This window comes from Siphateles boraxobius, unplaced genomic scaffold, assembly GCF_051911475.1.
Source record: "Siphateles boraxobius isolate OS27281-9 unplaced genomic scaffold, OSU_SipBor_1 245, whole genome shotgun sequence".
In the NCBI taxonomy this organism is placed as follows: Eukaryota; Metazoa; Chordata; class Actinopteri; order Cypriniformes; family Leuciscidae; genus Siphateles; species Siphateles boraxobius.
The window spans coordinates 145001-162500 of record NW_027508861.1 but is presented as its reverse complement, the minus strand read 5'-3'; positions in this window follow the sequence as shown (position 1 = coordinate 162500).

Genomic DNA, 17500 nt, shown 5'->3' with positions numbered 1-17500 from the left:
TTGTCCGAGCGGGGCCGTTGTCCCCTCCTCGACAAAACCCCGAAGGGCCGTTTTAGGACCGTCTTTGCTCCGACAGGAGCTCCGTCGCCGGGGACGGATTCTCACGTGCCCGAGACAGAGGCACTCTCCCCGGTCGCCAGCCGGGGAGACTCGTGTACGCGGTGACCCGGGTGAACCGCACCGTTTCGGACTCTGTCCGTTTCTTTAGGAGGATCGCCTGCCTGCCTCCTTCCGCGGGCCGCCCGCCTTCTCTCACCTTGTCCGAGCAGGGCGCTTGTCCCCTCCTCGACAAAACCCCGAAGGGCCGTTTTAGGACCGTCTTTGCTCCGACCGGAGCTCCGTCACCGCCGACGGATTCGTACGTGCCCGACACCTAGGCACTCTCCCCGGTTGCCAGCCGGAGAGTCTCGCGTACGTGGGAATCTGGGTGGACCGCACCGTTTTGGACTCTGTCCGTTTTTTTTTCTTCGCCCTTTCCTCCGTGGGCGCCCGCCCTCCGTCACCTTGTCCGAGCGGGAGCGTTTGTCGCCCTCCTCGACAAAACCCCCAAGGTCCGTTTTAGGACCGACGTCGCTCCGAAGGGAGCTCCGTCACGCGGACGGATTTGACCGTGCCCGAACCCGAGGCACTCTCCCTGGGAGTCTTCCAGGGAGGTTGGTCGTTGTGGGAATCTCGTTCGTCTGCAACGGACGGTGTCCGTTTTCAAAAAGTTTTCGGAGGTGCACCTTCCTCCGTCGCTCCAGGGGTGAGTCAAGCCCCCGGAGTCGTTTCGCCCTTTACCCAGACCGACAAGCGTATGGTTCTTTTTTTTTTTTTTTACCTCGGGATCGACCCCGGACGGCGAACCACCACGCGCGGGTTTCCTACACACGGGTCTCGCTCCGCTCGGCCCTGGGGCTCGAGGCGGCACGGCCGCTCATAGGGCGCGTGAGGAACCGTCCGTCAGGCGGGGCCAGGGTGGGAGGCCTCTGGATCAAGGCCGTAACCGGGAAAGGTGCTTTTCGGGCGGGGAGGAGCGGGGCGAAGGTCGGGCTCGAAGACTGGACCGGGGGGTGTCGGCCACCCCGACCGTCCGATTCCGAATTCCACGCGCCCGCGTCCGCCGCCGCCGTCGCGGACATTCGTTTCAGACGGGCCATCTGAGTCTCCCGAGAGTCGACACGGCCTGCTTTCCCCGGAGGGAGGCCGCGTCTAGCGTCGACGCGCAGAGCGGGGAGGAGCAAGCTGCCCAAAGCGGTCTCGCGACCGGGCAGGGGCCGTCCCCAGGCGCGTCCAAAGTTCCAATCGACCAGGCAACCCTGACAGTGACGGCCCGAAGGAGAGGGTGCGCCCCTCCGGGCCCCAGGCAACCCGGAGGCGCCCGTCTTCCGTTAACCTTGTCCGAGAAGAGTGTGGCGACGGTCCCCCACCTCCTCTACAACACCCCTAGCGTCCGTGTTCGGACCGTCTTTGCTCCAGCAGGAGCGCCATCAAGCGTACGGATCTGACTTTGAGCAGGCCACGGTCGGGTCTGCGAGCACAGGGCTCTCGTTTGCATGCAAGATCTTGGACACTGTCCATTTTCTTACGAGGAGTGTTGTGTGTCTTTCACCCTCTGCTCGCCCAGGACGGTGCACCTTCACACACTGGATGCACGCCCAGGGCACCGGCGGTGAGTCTGGGTGTCCAAACCAGCCCCCGCGTTTACTGGAAGTCTCGCCCGCACAGAGTGCATTTTATCTGGGCTGAGCCAGACCGCTTCCCCACCCGGTCTGACCACCACGGTTCTCTGTTCCGTGGACCTCATTCGATCGGACACTGTCCGTAATTTCATTTTTCTTTCGGAGGTGCACCTTCCTCCGTCGCTCCAGGGGTGTCTCAAGCCCCTGGAGTCGTTTTGCCGTTTACCCAGACCGACGGTTCGACAAGCATATGGTTTTTGTTTTAGCCCGGGATCAAAGGAGCCCCGGGACGGACGAACCTGCGACGCGCGGGTTTCCTACACACGGGTCTCGCTCCGCTCGGGCCTGGGCTCGAGGCGGCACGGCCGCTCATAGGGCGCGTGAGGAACCGTCCGCCCGTGAGGGCGGGGGGGTGGTAGGCCTCTGGATCGAGGCCGTAACGGGGAAGGGTGCTTTTCAAAGCGGGTGGGAGGCGCGGGGCGAAGTCAGGCTCTGTGCCGTGATGGGGGGCCCCCAACGAAACCCCGCCAACCGTCAAAGCCTGACGACGGTCCCGACGTCACCGCTGCGGACATCCGTTTTCAGACGGGCCATCTGAGTCTCCCGAGGTCGACGCGGCCTGCTTTCCCCGGAGGGAGGCCGCGTCTCGAGTCGACGCGCAAAGCGGGGAGGAGCAAGCTGCCCATAGCGGTCTCGCGACCGGGCAGGGGCCGTCCCCAGGCGCGTCCAAAGTTCCAATCGACCAGTCAACCCTGACAGCGACGGCCCGAAGGAGAGGGTGCACCCCTCCGGGCCCCAGGCAACCCGGAGGCGCCCGTCTACCGTTACCTTGTCCGAGGAGAGTCTGGGTGTCCAAACCAGACCCGCGCGTTTCCTGGAAGTCTCGCCCGCACAGAGTGCACTTTATCTGGGCTGGGTCAGATCGTTTCCCAACCCGGTCTGACCACCACGGTTCTCACTTTTTCAAATTTGACTCCAGAGTCAGGCCCGCCAAGGGGACTTTGAGCTTGATTCGTGCCCAGGAAGTCTGCACCCTTCCTGGGATGCAGTTAGAGAAGAAAACCAGCAGCCGTCATTTTCCTGGAGGTTTCGTACATGCAGAGATCCACCGCCGCGGTGGTGATTGAATTCTTTCTCTCCCCAGCGCAACATGACCGGGCTTTTTTTTTTTCCTGGGGGCCCTCTCCCACCAGGACTTCCAGAGCTCCACCGCGCGCACTGTGTAATCTGGATTTTATACCCAAGCAGAGAGACTCTGAGCGGGGGGCTCATGGTGGTCTGTTAATGGGTTCTGTGTGCCCTCCACCGCACTACTTCCCCTCTCCCGATAAAGACCCCAAGGTCCGTTTTAGGACCGTCTTTTCTCCAGAAGGAGCTCCAGGGGTGTGGAGCGAATCTGAATCTGACCCAGGACGGCGCACCCTCCCTGGGATGGCCAGGGAGGTTCTGAGATCGTGGAGCTCTGATCACACGGCAACATTTTGGACTCTTGTCAATTTTTCAAATTTGACTCCAGAGTCAGGCCCGCCAAGGGGACTTTGAGCTTGATTAGTGCCCAGGAAGTCTGCACCCTTCCTGGGATGCAGTTAGGGAAGAAAACCAGCAGCCGTCATTTTCCTGGAGGTTTCGTACATGCAGAGATCCACCGCCGCGGTGGAGATTGAATTATTTCTCTCCCCAGTCAGAGCGTACCCCGGCCGGGCTTTTATTTTTTTCCCTGGGGGTCCCACCAGGACTTCCAGAGCTCCACCGTGCGCACTGTGTAATCTGGATTTTTATACCCAAGCAGAGAGACTCTGAGCGGGGGGCTCACGGAGGTCTGTTAATGGGTTCTGTGTGCCCTCCACCGCACTACTTCCCCTTCCCGATAAAGACCCCAAGGTCCGTTTTAAGACCGTCTTTTCTCCAGAAGGAGCTCCAGGGGTGGGGAGCGAATCTGAATCTGACCCAGGACGGCGCACCCTCCCTGGGATGGCCAGGGAGGTTCTGAGATCGTGGAGCTCTGATCACACGGCAACATTTTGGACTCTGTCAATTTTTCAAATTTGACTCCAGAGTCAGGCCCGCCAAGGGGACTTTGAGCTTGATTTGTGCCCAGGAAGTCTGCACCCTTCCTGGGATGCATTTAGAGAAGAAAACCAGCAGCCGTCATTTTCCTGGAGGTTTCGTACATGCAGAGATCCACCGCCGCGGTTGGAGATTGAATTATTTCTCTCCCCAGTCAGAGCGTACCCCGGCCGGGCTTTTATTTTTTTTCCCTGGGGGTCCCACCAGGACTTCCAGAGCTCCACCGTGCGCACTGTGTAATCTGGATTTTTATACCCAAGCAGAGAGACTCTGAGCGGGGGGCTCACGGAGGTCTGTTAATGGGTTCTGTGTGCCCTCCACCGCATTACTTCCCCTCCCCGATAAAGACCCCAAGGTCCGTTTCAGGACCATCTTTTCTCCAGAAGGAGCTCCAGGGGTTGGGGGCGAATCTGAATCTGAACCAGGACGGCGCACCCTCCCTGGGATGGCCAGAAAGGTCTGATACCATGGAAGCTCTGAACCCACAGCAACCTTTTGACTCCAGAGTCATGCCCGCCATGGGGGCTTTGGATTCGATTCGTGCCCAGGAAGGCTGCACCCTTCCTGGGAAGCACTTAGAGAAGTAAACCAGCAGCCGTCATTTTCCTGGATGTTTCGTACATGCAGTGATCCACCCCCGCGGTGGAGATTGAATTCTTTCTCTCCCCAGCCAGAGCACACCCCGGCCGGGCTTTTTTTTCCCCTGGGGGCCGTCTCCCACCAGGACTTCCAGAGCTCCACCGAGCGCACTGTGTAATCTGTATTTTTATACCCACGCAGAGAGACTCCGAGCGGGGCTCACGACGGTCTGTTCATGGGTTGTGCGTGCCCTCCACCGCTCTACTTCCCTTCCCCGATAAAGCCCCGAAGGTCCGTTTCAGGACCGTCTTTTCTCCAGATGGAGCTCCAGCGGGTGGCGGGCGAATCTGACTCTGGCCCAGGACGGTGCACCCTCCCTGGGCTAGCCAGGGAGGTCGTAGAGCATGGAGCTTTGAACCCACAGCAACTTTTTGGACTCGGTCAATTTTTTTCGAATTTGACTCCAGAGTCAAGCCCGCCATGGGCGTTTGAGCTTGCTTCGTGCCCAGGAAGGCTTCTCCACCTCCTCTACAAAAGCCTGAAGGGACGTTTTAGGACCGTCTTTGCTCCACACAGAGCTCCAGGGAGGGCGGGGGAATCTGACTCTTGCCCAGGACGGTGCACCCTCCCTGGGACGGCCAATGAGGTCGTAGAGCATGGAGCTCTGAACGCACCGCAACTTTTTTGGACTTTGTCATTTTCAAGAGCTTGGCTTCAGGGTCATTTTCTCCACGGGCTTTGGGCTTTATTCGTGCCCGGGAGAGGTGCGCTTTGCCTGGGATGGACTTTTTCAGAAGAACGGGCCCGTCTTTTCCTGGAGGTTTCATGTTTTTAAGAGCTCCGCCGTGGCGGAGATTGAACTCGCTCACCCAGCCAGAGTGCAGCCTCTCCGGCTTGGTCCACTGCCTTGAAGGCCCTGGAGCTTTGAGACCACAGCAACATCGTGGACTCTGTCATTTGTAAGAGCTTGTCTCCTCCACAGAAGCCCGAAGGGCCGTTTTAGGACCGTCTTTGCTCCAATATGAGCTCCAGGGAGGGCGGGCGAATATGACTCTGGCCCAGGACGGTCCACCCTCCCTGGGCTTCCCAGTGAGGTCCGAGAGCATGGAGCTCTGAACGCACCGCAACTTTTTTGGACTTTGTCATTTTCAAGAGCTTGGTTTCAGGGTCATTTTCTCCATGGGCTTTGGGCTTTATTCGTGCCCAGGAGAGGTGCGCTTTGCCTGGGAAGGACTTTTTCAGAAGAACGGGCCCGACTTTTCCTGGAGGTTTCATGTATTTAAGAGCTCCACCGTGGCGGAGATTGAACTCGCTCACCCAGCCAGAGTGCAACCTCTCCGGCTTGGTCCACTGCCTTGAAGGCCCTGGAGCTTTCAGTCCACAGCAACATCGTGGACTCTGTCATTTTTAAAGCTCGGCATTCCACCGTGGGCGTTTGAGCTTTATTCGTGCCCAGGAGAGATGCACCCACCCTGGGATGGACATTAGAGGAAAATCAGCCCGTCTTTTCCTGGAGGTTTCATGGTTTTAAGAGCTCCACCTTGGCGGAGATTTAACTCGCTCACCCAGCCAGAGTGCAACCTCTCCGGCTTGGTCCACTGCCTTGAAGGCCCTGGAGCTTTCAGACCACAGCAACATCGTGGACTCTGTCATTTGTAAGAGCTTGTCTCCTCTACAGAAGCCCGAAGGGACGTTTTAAGACCGTCTTTGCTCCACACGGAGCTCCAGGGAGGGCGGGCGAATCTGACTCTTGCCTAGGACGGTGCACCCTCCCTGGGTCGGCCAATGAGGTCTTAGAGCATGGAGCTCTGAACGCACCGCAACTTTTTGGACTTTGTCATTTTCGAGAGCTTGGCTTCAGGGTCATTTTCTCCATGGGCTTTGGGCTTTATTCGTGTCCAGGAGAGATGCACCCACCCTGGGATGGACATTAGAGGAAAATCAGCCCGTCTTTTCCTGGAGGTTTCATGGTTTTAAGAGCTCCACCTTGGCGGAGATTGAACTCGCTCACCCAGCCAGAGTGCAACCTCTCCGGCTTGGTCCACTGCCTTGAAGGCCCTGGAGCTTTCAGACCACAGCAACATCGTGGACTCTGTCATTTGTAAGAGCTTGTCTCCTCTACAGAAGCCCGAAGGGACGTATTAAGACCGTCTTTGCTCCACACGGAGCTCCAGGGAGGGCGGGCGAATCTGACTCTTGCCCAGGACGGTGCACCCTCCCTGGGTCGGCCAATGAGGTCTTAGAGCATGGAGCTCTGAACGCACCGCAACTTTTTGGACTTTGTCATTTTCGAGAGCTTGGCTTCAGGGTCATTTTCTCCATGGGCTTTGGGCTTTATTCGTGTCCAGGAGAGATGCACCCACCCTGGGATGGACATTAGAGGAAAATCAGCCCGTCTTTTCCTGGAGGTTTCATGGTTTTAAGAGCTCCACCTTGGCGGAGATTGAACTCGCTCACCCAGCCAGAGTGCAACCTCTCCGGCTTGGTCCACTGCCTTGAAGGCCCTGGAGCTTTCAGACCACAGCAACATCGTGGACTCTGTCATTTGTAAGAGCTTGTCTCCTCTACAGAAGCCCGAAGGGACGTTTTAAGACCGTCTTTGCTCCACACGGAGCTCCAGGGAGGGCGGGCGAATCTGACTCTTGCCCAGGACGGTGCACCCTCCCTGGGTCGGCCAATGAGGTCTTAGAGCATGGAGCTCTGAACGCACCGCAACTTTTTGGACTTTGTCATTTTCGAGAGCTTGGCTTCAGGGTCATTTTCTCCATGGGCTTTGGGCTTTATTCGTGTCCAGGAGAGATGCACCCACCCTGGGATGGACATTAGAGGAAAATTAGCCCGTCTTTTCCTGGAGGTTTCATGGTTTTAAGAGCTCCACCTTGGCGGAGATTGAACTCGCTCACCCAGCCAGAGTGCAACCTCTCCGGCTTGGTCCACTGCCTTGAAGGCCCTGGAGCTTTCAGACCACAGCAACATCGTGGACTCTGTCATTTGTAAGAGCTTGTCTCCTCTACAGAAGCCCGAAGGGACGTTTTAAGACCGTCTTTGCTCCACACGGAGCTCCAGGGAGGGCGGGCGAATCTGACTCTTGCCCAGGACGGTGCACCCTCCCTGGGTCGGCCAATGAGGTCTTAGAGCATGGAGCTCTGAACGCACCGCAACTTTTTGGACTTTGTCATTTTCGAGAGCTTGGCTTCAGGGTCATTTTCTCCATGGGCTTTGGGCTTTATTCGTGTCCAGGAGAGATGCACCCACCCTGGGATGGACATTAGAGGAAAATCAGCCCGTCTTTTCCTGGAGGTTTCATGGTTTTAAGAGCTCCACCTTGGCGGAGATTGAACTCGCTCACCCAGCCAGAGTGCAACCTCTCCGGCTTGGTCCACTGCCTTGAAGGCCCTGGAGCTTTCAGACCACAGCAACATCGTGGACTCTGTCATTTGAAAGAGCTTGTCTCCTCTACAGAAGCCCAAAGGGACGTTTTAGGACCGTCTTTGCTCCATACGGAGCTCCAGGGAGGGCGGGCGAATCTGACTCTTGCCCAGGACGGTGCACCCTCCCTGGGTCGGCCAATGAGGTCTTAGAGCATGGAGCTCTGAACGCACCGCAACTTTTTGGACTTTGTCATTTTCGAGAGCTTGGCTTCAGGGTCATTTTCTCCATGGGCTTTGGGCTTTATTCGTGTCCAGGAGAGATGCACCGACCCTGGGATGGACATTAGAGGAAAATCAGCCCGTCTTTTCCTGGAGGTTTCATGGTTTTAAGAGCTCCACCTTGGCGGAGATTGAACTCGCTCACCCAGCCAGAGTGCAACCTCTCCGGCTTGGTCCACTGCCTTGAAGGCCCTGGAGCTGTCAGACCACAGCAACATCGTGGACTCTGTCATTTGAAAGAGCTTGTCTCCTCTACAGAAGCCCAAAGGGACGTTTTAAGACCGTCTTTGCTCCATACGGAGCTCCAGGGAGGGCGGGCGAATCTGACTCTTGCCCAGGACGGTCCACCCTCCCTGGGCTTCCCAGTGAGGTCCGAGAGCATGGAGCTCTGAAAGAGCCGCAACTTTTTTGGACTTTGTCATTTTCGAGAGCTTGGTTTCAGGGTCATTTTCTCCATGGGCTTTGGGCTTTATTCGTGCCCAGGAGAGGTGCACCCACCCTGGGATGGACATTAGAGGAAAATCAGACCGTCTTTTCCTGGAGGTTTCATGGTTTTAAGAGCTCCACCGTGGCGGAGATTGAACTCGCTCACCCAGCCAGAGTGCAACCTCTCCGGCTTGGTCCACTGCCTTGAAGGCCCTGGAGCTTTCAGACCACAGCAACATCGTGGACTCTGTCATTTGAAAGAGCTTGTCTCCTCTACAGAAGCCCAAAGGGACGTTTTAGGACCGTCTTTGCTCCATACGGAGCTCCAGGGAGGGCGGGCGAATCTGACTCTTGCCCAGGACGGTCCACCCTCCCTGGGCTTCCCAGTGAGGTCCGAGAGCATGGAGCTCTGAAAGAGCCGCAACTTTTTTGGACTTTGTCATTTTCGAGAGCTTGGTTTCAGGGTCATTTTCTCCATGGGCTTTGGGCTTTATTCGTGCCCAGGAGAGGTGCACCCACCCTGGGATGGACATTAGAGGAAAATCAGACCGTCTTTTCCTGGAGGTTTCATGGTTTTAAGAGCTCCACCGTGGCGGAGATTGAACTCGCTCACCCAGCCAGAGTGCAACCTCTCCGGCTTGGTCCACTGCCTTGAAGGCCCTGGAGCTTTCAGACCACAGCAACATCGTGGACTCTGTCATTTGAAAGAGCTTGTCTCCTCTACAGAAGCCCAAAGGGACGTTTTAGGACCGTCTTTGCTCCATACGGAGCTCCAGGGAGGGCGGGCGAATCTGACTCTTGCCCAGGACGGTCCACCCTCCCTGGGCTTCCCAGTGAGGTCCGAGAGCATGGAGCTCTGAAAGCACCGCAACTTTTTTGGACTTTGTCATTTTCAAGAGCTTGGTTTCAGGGTCATTTTCTCCATGGGCTTTGGGCTTTATTCGTGCCCAGGAGAGGTGCACCCACCCTGGGATGGACATTAGAGGAAAATCAGACCGTCTTTTCCTGGAGGTTTCATGGTTTTAAGAGCTCCACCGTGGCGGAGATTGAACTCGCTCACCCAGCCAGAGTGCAACCTCTACGGCTTGGTCCACTGCCTTGAAGGCCCTGGAGCTTTCAGTCCACAGCAACATCGTGGACTCTGACATTTTTAAAGCTCGGCATTCCACCGTGGGCGTTTGAGCTTTATTCGTGCCCAGGAGAGATGCACCCACCCTGGGATGGACATTAGAGGAAAATCAGCCCGTCTTTTCCTGGAGGTTTCATGTTTTTAAGAGCTCCACCGTGGCGGAGATTGAACTCGCTCACCCAGCCAGAGTGCAACCTCTCCGTTTTGGTCCACTGCCTTGAAGGCCCTGGAGCTTTGAGACCACAGCAACATCGTGGACTTTGTCATTCAAAAGAGTTTGTCTCCTCTACAGAAGCCCAAAGGGACGTTTTAGGACCGTCTTTGCTCCACACGGAGCTCCAGGGAGGGCGGGAGAATCTGACTCTTGCCCAGGACGGTGCACCCTCCCTGGGACGGCCAATGAGGTCGTAGAGCATGGAGCTCTGAACGCACCGCAACTTTTTTGGACTTTGTCATTTTCAAGAGCTTGGCTTCAGGGTCATTTTCTCCATGGGCTTTGGGCTTTATTCGTGCCCAGGAGAGATGCACCCACCCTGGGATGGACTTTAGAGGAAAATCAGACCGTCTTTTCCTGGAGGTTTCATGGTTTTAAGAGCTCCACCGTGGCGGAGATTAAACTCGCTCACCCAGCCAGAGTGCAACCTCTACGGCTTGGTCCACTGCCCTGAAGGTCCTGGAGCTTTGAGACCACAGCAACATCGTGGACTCTGTCATGTTTAAAGCCTGGCATTTGAGCTTTTATTCGTGCCCAGGAGAGCTGCACCTCACCTGGGATTCAGATTTTTAGAAAATCAGCCCGTCTCTTCCTGGATGTTTCATGTTTTTTCCAGTTACTCCCCAGCCAGAGTGCAGTCTCTCTGGCTTTGCTCTCTGCCTTGAAGGGGCCCTGGTGCTCAGGACTCCCAGTGATCCAACTCGGTCATTTTCAACCTCCCTCCCCAGCCAGGGTGCCACCTGGCTGGGCTTGGATTGCTCCCGGAGGCCCTCTCCCTCCAGGGCTCCATGGCACTGGCAAAATTCAGATTTTATCCCACCCAACCAGAGTGCCACCTGGGCTGGGCTTGGATTGCTCCTGGAGGCCCTCTCCCTCCAGGGCTCCATGGCACTGGCAAAATTCAGATTTTATCCCACCCAACCAGAGTGCCACCTGGGCTGGGCTTGGATTGCTCCTGGAGGCCCTCTCCCTCCAGAGCTCCATGGCACTGGCAAAATTCAGATTTTATCCCACCCAACCAGAGTGCCACCTGGGCTGGGCTTGGATTGCTCCTGGAGGCCCTCTCCCTCCAGAGCTCCATGGCACTGGCAAAATTCAGATTTTATCCCACCCAACCAGAGTGCCACCTGGGCTGGGCTTGGATTGCTCCTGGAGGCCCTGTCCCTCCAGAGCTCCATGGCACTGGCAAAATTCAGATTTTATCCCACCCAACCAGAGTGCCACCTGGGCTGGGCTTGGATTGCTCCTGGAGGCCCTCTCCCTCCAGAGCTCCATGGCACTGGCAAAATTCAGATTTTATCCCACCCAACCAGAGTGCCACCTGGCTGGGCTTGGATTGCTCCTGGAGGCCCTGTCCCTCCAGAGCTCCATGGCACTGGCAAAATTCAGATTTTATCCCACCCAACCAGAGTGCCACCTGGGCTGGGCTTGGATTGCTCCTGGAGGCCCTCTCCCTCCAGAGCTCCATGGCACTGGCAAAATTCAGATTTTATCCCACCCAACCAGAGTGCCACCTGGCTGGGCTTGGATTGCTCCTGGAGGCCCTGTCCCTCCAGAGCTCCATGGCACTGGCAAAATTCAGATTTTATCCCACCCAACCAGAGTGCCACCTGGGCTGGGCTTGGATTGCTCCTGGAGGCCCTCTCCCTCCAGAGCTCCATGGCACTGGCAAAATTCAGATTTTATCCCACCCAACCAGAGTGCCACCTGGCTGGGCTTGGATTGCTCCTGGAGGCCCTGTCCCTCCAGAGCTCCATGGCACTGGCAAAATTCAGATTTTATCCCACCCAACCAGAGTGCCACCTGGGCTGGGCTTGGATTGCTCCTGGAGGCCCTCTCCCTCCAGAGCTCCATGGCACTGGCAAAATTCAGATTTTATCCCACCCAACCAGAGTGCCTCCTGGCTGGGCTTGGATTGCTCCTGGAGGCCCTGTCCCTCCAGAGCTCCATGGCACTGGCAAAATTCAGATTTTATCCCACCCAACCAGAGTGCCACCTGGGCTGGGCTTGGATTGCTCCTGGAGGCCCTCTCCCTCCAGAGCTCCATGGCACTGGCAAAATTCAGATTTTATCCCACCCAACCAGAGTGCCACCTGGCTGGGCTTGGATTGCTCCTGGAGGCCCTGTCCCTCCAGAGCTCCATGGCACTGGCAAAATTCAGATTTTATCCCACCCAACCAGAGTGCCACCTGGGCTGGGCTTGGATTGCTCCTGGAGGCCCTCTCCCTCCAGAGCTCCATGGCACTGGCACAATTCAGATTTTATCCCACCCAGAGTGCCTCCTGGCTGGGCTTGGATTGGATTGCTCCTGGAGGCCCTCCGAGGGTGGTGGTGGTGTGTGTGTGTGTGTGTGTGTGTGTGTGTGTGTGTGTGTGTGTGTGTGCCTCCACCACACTCCCTCGCCATACAACCCCTGTGGTCAGTTTTAGGACCGTCTCGGCTCCAGACGAGGCACCCGGGGCGGCGGGCGAACCTGCGTCTGGCCCAGGACGGACCGACCTCTTCGGGGCTGGTCGGGAAGGACCGAGCGCCTGGGTCTTCCGGTCACCGCCAACGTTTGGCACTTAGGTTTTGGAGCGAGCTCGGCTCTGGAGCTCAGCCAACCCCACCGAGGAGGACCGAGCCGTGCCCAGGGATCGAGCCACCCGGGGCGGGCGAGAGACCTCCGTGGAGAGACGAGCCCCCAGGGCCAAGCCACGCTCCCAGGGAGAAAGGGGGGCAAGCGCGCGCGCACACACACACACACACACACACTCCCCTTCTCCCCATAACCCAAATGGCTCGTTGCAGGACACCCTTTGCTCCGGCAGTTCCTCCAGAACCGCGGGGCTGGGCGCTTTAAGCCGGGTATGAAGCACCGAGCTCGGCCCGCGGGCGGGCCGCCGACGAGCGCCTGCAGTTTGCAGGATGGTAACCCACTGCAAACGGCTTTAAACGGCCGTAACTCGGCGAAGCCGCGTCCGATCGACGCCAAATTTTTATCGTGTTTAGAGCGGGACGAGAGCTTTCCAACGAGACCACCCGCAGCTCCGGGGGCCCCCGGGGGCCCGAGATACAGCGCCGCGAAAGCGAAAAACGCGAATATCTCGGCGAAAACTCGACGGATTCGGCGGGCACCGAGCTCGTTGGAAGCGTCTAGTCGAGACGAACAAAACGGTACCGGTTTGGTGAATTTTGGTGGTGTTTTCGCGGAGATATCGGCCGAAAACCACCGGGCGCGCTTCAAAATGGCGGCCGCCGATGACGTCACGGCCTCGGAACAAAATCGCCCGTATCTCGGGAACGCGAAGACCCAGAGAGCTCAAATTCGGGTGAGGGGGTCCCAGTAGGGCCCTTGCTCGAACCCTGGAGTGACGGGCCTCGGGAGCGCCCCCTACGGGATCGCCGTTCGCTGGGACCCCCGACTTTGGACGGCTGTAACTCGGGGACCCGGGCGAGTTGGACCTCGGGGGTGGGCTCTTTCGAAAGGCCTCGTCCGGCACTACGATCTATTAGAGTTTGGGGAATATTGGGCCGGGGGTTCCCGAGATATAAGCCCGTAAAGGTGCGCCTTTGACCGGGCGTAACTCCCTGGCCCGACGGCCCTCGGGGACGTGGGTGGGCTCGTTGGATAGGCCCCCTCGAGCCCTACGAGCGACCCGAGTTTGGAATTTTTTCGCCGCGTGCTTGTCGAGATATTCGCGAAAAACAAAAAATTTCCCCACCACGCTGCGCTCGTGGCTGACACCCACGTCTCCGACGGGACTCCCGGGACCGCGGGGGCGACCTGACCGTGCCCGAGAAAGGTGAACCTTCCCGGGACCGCCGCCAGAGCCTCAGGGGCCCCGGAAGTCCCGGCCCACTGCAGGTTTTGGACTCTGAGGCGTTTTTCGGACCGGGAAAAGGGCACCGACTTTGGGCGGCTGTGGCTCGGGGACCCGGCCGCCTAGAGACTCCAAACTCGGGTCAAAGTAGGGTCTCGGTGGGCCCCTTCCGACGAGCCCGCCCCGGAGCTCCGGTGCCCCCCGGTCCCGGAGAAAAGTGGCCCGACGGGACGGCGCGCGCCTCGGAAGGAAAGGTCCCAGGGGCCCGGGGAGGCTGGGTCAGAGGGGGCCCGGAGGGATCCCCCGACCCCCGAAAGGGCGAGACTCTGGGACCTCCCCTTCCCGAGATACGGGCCGCTTTTTCAAAAAGTCCCTCGCGCGTTACCGGGCCTATCTCGGGACCGGGGGGTCCCAGAGGCCGGGGACGGCGGGTGGTGAGGGGACCCCGGGGGACCCTACTTCTCCCGCCGTCTCGAACCCCGGGGACCTCCCGGTCCCGAGATACGGCCACTTCCTGTCCGGATTCGACCGGGCGTAACTCGGAGAGGAGGCCGAGTTGGGGCTCCGGACTCTGGGGGTGGGGGGAGTACGACGAGACCCCCCGACACCGGGCGTAAGGGGGCCGGACTCTGCTCGGTTCCCGAGATACGGTCACTTCCTGTCCAGGTTTGATCGGGCGTATCTCGAAAAGTAAGCCGAGTTGGGACTCCAAACTCTGGGCGTGGGGGGTGCTCGAGGACACCCCCCTGTGCCCAGCGTACGGAGCCCCAACTCGGCTTGGTTCCAGAGATATGCCACCTCAAATTTGGAACTTTGACCGGACCTAACTCGAAAAGTAAGCCGAGTTGGGGCTCCATACTCTGGGCGTGGGGGGTGCTCGAGGACACCCCCCTGTGCCCCGCGTATGGAGCCCCAACTCGGCTTGGCTCCAGAGATATGCCACCTCAAATTCTGAACTTTGACCGGACCTAACTCGAAAAGTAAGCCGAGTTGGGGCTCCATGCTCCGGGCGTGGGGGGTGCTCGATGACACCCCCCTGTGCCCAGCGTATGGAGCCCCAACTCGGCTCGGTTCCCGAGATACGCTCACTTCCTGTCCAGGTTTGACCGGGCGTATCTCGAAAAGTAAGCCGAGTTGGGACTCCAAACTGTGGGCGTGGGGGGTGCTCGAGGACATCCCCCTGTGCCCAGCGTATGGAGCCCCAAATCGGCTTGGTTCCGGAGATGTGCCACCTCAAATTCTGAACTTTGACCGGACCTAACTCGAAAAGTTAGCCGAGTTGGGGCTCCATACTCTGGGCGTGGGGGGACCACTATGAGACCCCCCTGTGCCCAGAGTATGGAGCCCCAACTCGGCTTGGTTCCAGAGATGTGCCACCTCAAAGTTGGAACTTTGACCGGACCTAACTCGAAAAGTTAGCCGAGTTGGGGCTCCATACTCTGGGCGTGGGGGGACCACTATGAGACCCCCCCGTGCCCAGAGTATGGAGCCCCAACTCGGCTTCAGCACTGAGATACACCGGTTCAAACAAATGCACTCTGGTCAACCCTACCTTAAGAGAGTCCCAGTTAGTCCCACCGTTTACCCGGCTCCGGGAACCGGACGATTTGGGGCTCCAGACTCTGGGCGTGGGGGGGCGACCCGCGTCCCCAGAGTTCGGAGGCCCGACTCGGCTCGGCTCCAGAGATACGCCACCTCAAAAGTTGGAACTTTGACCGGACGTAACTATAAAAGTAAGCCGAGTTGGGGCTCCATACTCTGGGCGTGGGGGGTGCTCGAGGAGACCCCCCTGTGCCCAGAGTATGGAGCTCCAATTCGGCGTGGTTTCCGAGATACGCCCGGTCAAACCTGGACAGGAAGTGGCCGTATCTCGGAATCGGAATGTCCCAGGAGCTGGGGATGGTGGGGTCTGAAGGGGCCCTATGGGCCCTCCCCATGCCCGGAGTATGGAGCTCCAAGTCGGCGTGGTTTTCGAGATACACCCGGTCAAAGTCCCATCTCTGACCGAGCATAACTCAGGAACCAAGCCGATTTGGGGCTCCATACTCTGGGGTCATGGGGGGCCCAAGGGTGCCTCCCCATGCCCGGAGTATGGAGCCCCAAGTCGGCGTGGTTTCTGAGATACACCCGGTCAAAGTCCCATATCTGACCGGGCGTAACTCGGGAACCAAGCCGACTTGGGGCTCCATACTCTGGGGTCATATAGCACAACGATCTGATGTACATTACAGATATTAATTATGCAAAATTGGCATAAAATCAAACTGTCCACAAAGAGCTCCGTCAAATAAGTTGCAGGTGGGATGCTGTTTTCGACTTAGACATTTTCAGCGGGTGAATCCCTGTAAAGAATTGGGGATTTTTCATCATATGTGATGAAGTCCCCAATTCCTGACAGGGATTCACCCGACTCGGAGAACCAGAGCTCCGGGCAGGGACCCACACCTAGGTCCACCCTCCGCCCGACTCGGAGAACCAGAGCTCCGGCCGTGGACACCCACCTTGGTCCACCCTCATACCCGCCTCAGGGAACCAGGGACCCGGCCTGGGACCCCCACAACACCACACCCTCTGCCCGGCTCGGAGAACCAGAGCTCCGGCCGTGGACACCCACCTTGGTCCACCCTCATACCCGCCTCAGGGAACCAGGGACCCGGCCTGGGACCCCCACGACGCCACACCCTCTGCCCAGAGTGAGAGAACCAGAGCTCCGGGCAGGGACCCCCACCCTGACCCAACCACTGCCCGACTCGGAGAACCACAACTCCGGGCAGGGACCCACACCTAGGTCCACCCTCCGCCCGACTCGGAGAACCAGAGCTCCGGCCGTGTACACCCACCTTGGTCCACCCTCATACCCGCCTCAGGGAACCAAGGACCCGGCCTGGGACCCCCACAACACCACACCCTCTGCCCGACTCGGAGAACCAGAGCTCCGGCCGTGGACACCCACCTTGGTCCACCCTCATACCCGCCTCAGGGAACCAGGGACCCGGACGTGGACCCCCACAACACCACACCCTCTGCCCGACTCGGAGAACCAGAGCTCCGGCCGTGGACACCCACCTTGGTCCACCCTCATACCCGCCTCAGGGAACCAGGGACCCGGCCTGGGACCCCCACGACGCCACACCCTCTGCCCGACTCGGAGAACAAGAGCTCCGGCCGTGGACACCCACCTTGGTCCACCCTCATACCCGCCTCAGGGAACCAGGGACCCGGACGTGGACCCCCACGACGCCACCCCCTCTGCCCGACTCGGAGAACCAGAGCTGCTGCACGGCCCCGGCCTCCACCCTCACCCGAGCACCGGCCGAACCCGGGGGTCCCACACTTAAGCCCGGGCATTAATGTCCCAGCCAACCCCGCGCCTCCAGAGAACCGGGCCACTGGTAACCCAAGATCGACTTAGGCTATGGCGGCCCGAGGAGAGTACCGGGGTGGAGGAGGGACCCACCCGGCGCTCCCGTCCGCCTCTGGGAACCAGGGGCCCGGCCTTGGACCCCCACCTTGGTCCACCCTCTAGCCAGACTCGGAGAACCAGAGCTCCGGGCAGGGACCCCCGCCTTGGTCCACCCTCTGCCCGACTCGGAGAACCAGAGCTCCGGCTGTGGACCCCCGCCTAGGTCCACCCTTCCGCCCGCCTCAGGGAACCAGAGCCACCCCACTGCCCCGGCCTCCACCCTCACCCGAGCACCGGCCGAACCCGGGGGTCCCACGCTTAAGCCCGGGCATTACTGTCCCAGCCAACCCCGCGCCACCAGAGAACCGGGCCACTGGTAACCCAAAATCGACTTAGGTTTTGGCGGCCGCTCTGGTTCTCTGGTTCCCTCTGGCCGAGGTTCTCCGGCTCTAGCCCGACTTGGAGAACCAGAGCTCTGGGCGGGGACCCCCACCTTGGTCCACCCTCTGCCCAGAGTGAGAGAACCACAACTCCGGGCAGGGACCCACACCATGGTCCGCCCTCTGCC